The sequence below is a fragment of the Terrapene carolina genome, unplaced genomic scaffold, assembly GCF_002925995.2.
Source record: "Terrapene carolina triunguis isolate 2854851 unplaced genomic scaffold, T_m_triunguis-2.0 Scaffold1487, whole genome shotgun sequence".
Classification (NCBI taxonomy): Eukaryota; Metazoa; Chordata; order Testudines; family Emydidae; genus Terrapene; species Terrapene triunguis.
This window is the reverse complement of record NW_020665838.1, coordinates 1-2,442: the sequence shown is the minus strand read 5'-3', so window position 1 is coordinate 2,442 and position 2,442 is coordinate 1. Positions and strand designations below refer to the sequence as shown.

Genomic DNA, 2,442 nt, shown 5'->3' with positions numbered 1-2,442 from the left:
CCCTCCTTCCCCCCACCCCAACGCAGTCTTCTTTTCTCAAGACTAAACATGCCCAGCTTTTTAAACTTTTCTGCATAGTTCATGTTTTCTAAATCTTTTATCATTTTTGTTGTTCTCATCTGAACTCTCTCCTATTAGTCCTAAAGTGTGGCACCCATAATTGGACACAGTACTCCAAGGTTAAATAGGGTGGTACCTCCCATGTCTTACATATAACACTTCTGTACCCCCCAGTATGGTGTTGGCATTTTTTTGCAACAGAATCACATTGTGACTCATGTTCAGTTTGTGATCCACTATAACTCCCAGATCCTTTTCAGCAGTTAGTACACCTAACCAGTTATTCCCCATTTTGTAGTTGTGCATTTGTTTTTTCCTTCCTAAGTCCACTATATTGCACTTGTCTTCACTGAATTTCATCTTGTTGAATTCAGACCAGTTCTCCAATTTCTCAAGGTCATTTTGAATTCTAACCCTGTCCTGAAAAGTGCTTGCAACCCCACTCAGCTTGGTGTCCTCTGCAAATTTTATAAGCATACTCTCCACTCTATTATCCGAGTCATTAATGAAAATATTGAAAAGTACCTGACCTAAGACTGACCTATGTGGGACCTCACTAGACACACTTTCCCAGTTTGACAGCAAAACATTGATAACTACTCTCTGAATACTGTCTTTCAACCAGTTGAGCACCTTCCTTATAGTAATTTAATCATGCCTACATTTCCCTAGTTTGCTTATGAGAATGTCATGTGGCACTGTGTCAAAAGCCTTACTAAAATCAAGCTATATCACATTTACTGCTTCCCCTCTATCCACTAGGCCAGTAACCCTGTCAAAGAAGGCAATTAGGTTGGTTTGGCATGATTTATTCTTGAAAAATCCATGCTGGCTGTTCCTTAGAACCCTATTATCCTCTAGGTGCTTACAAACTGATTGCTTAATAATTCAATCCAGTATCTTTCCGGGTATCAAAGGTAGGCTCACTGGTCTATAATTCCCTGGGTCCTCTTTATTCCCCTTTTTAAAGATAGGTGCTATGTTTGCCTTCTCCAGTCCTCTGGGGCCTCACCCGTCTTCCAGGAGTTCTCAAAGATCATTGCTAACAGTTCCAAGATTGCTTCAGCTAGTTCCTTAAGTACCCTAGTTTGAATTTCATCAACTTAATCAATTTCTGCCAACTTCAATACATTTAACTTATCCTAAATATTCTTTAACCTGCTCTTTCCCTGGCTTGTGTTCATTTACCCCTTGTTGTTAATATTAATTGTGTTAAATATCTGGTCACCTTTAACCTTTTTAGTGAGGAATGGAGCAAAATACACATTCAACACCTCAGCCTTCTTGGTGTCATCAAATATTAGCTGTCCTTTGCTGCTAAGTAGAGGACCTACCCTTTCCTTTGTCTTTCTCTTGATCTTAAAGTAATTAAAGAACTTCTTCTTATTACCCTTTATGTTCCTTGCTAGGTGTAACTCATTTTGTGCCTTAGCCTTTCTGATTTTGTCCCTACATGCTTGTGCTATTATTTTGTTCTCTACCTCAGCAATTTGTCCATGTTTTCACTTTTTGTAGGATTCCTTTTTGATTTTCAGGTCATTGAAGAGCTCCTAATGTAGCCAAATTGACCCCTTCTTATTCTTCCTATCTTTTCTTTGCATTGGCATGGTTTGTAGTTGTACCTTCAATATTGTCTCCTTGAGAAACTGCCAGGTCTCCTGAACTCCTATTTTCCTTAGATTTTTTTTTTGCCAAGGAACCTTAACTACCATTTCTCTGAGTTTGTCAAAGTCTTCTTTTTTGAAGTCCATTGTCCTTATTCAGCTTCTCTCACTCCTTTCTTTTCTTATACTTATGAAATCTATCATTTCATGATCATTTTCACCCAAATTGCCTTCCACCTTCAGATTCACTACCAGTTCCTCCCTGTTGGTAAGAATCAAGTCTAAAATGTCTGTCTCCCTGCTTTGTTCTGAAACAAAAAATTGTCCCTAATAGATTTCAAGAACTTACTGGAAGTTCAGTGTTTTGCTGTATTACTTTGCCAACAGATGTCTGGGTAAAGTCCTCCATTACTACCAGATTTGTGTTTTGGATATTCCTGTTATTTGTTCTAGAAATGCCTCATTCACCTCCTCTTCCTGGTTTGTTGGTCTATAGTAGACCTCTACCATCACCCCTCTTTTTTGCCGTTTTTATCTTTACCTAGAAATTCTGAACTGGTCTTCCTCCCACCTCCTTCTGCACCTCAGAATAAGTGTATAGACTCTTGATGTATAATGTAACACCTCTTCCCCTTTTACTCTGCCTGTCCTTCCACAACAAGCTATACCTTTCTAATCAATATTCCAGTCCAGAGACTCATCCTACCAAGTCTCTATACATATAGGGATGGGGCTCAACCAAAACCTCATTGATGAAATAGTGGCCCCAGTGAAGTCA

At 39.0% G+C, this 2,442-nt stretch overlaps 1 pseudogene; it reads right to left on the bottom strand.

Annotated features, from left to right (window-relative positions):
- Window positions 1-210: 210 nt before the first annotated feature.
- On the bottom strand, window positions 211-1,499 carry LOC115271405 (annotated as a pseudogene).
- Between the last annotated feature and the right edge of the window lie 943 nt (window positions 1,500-2,442).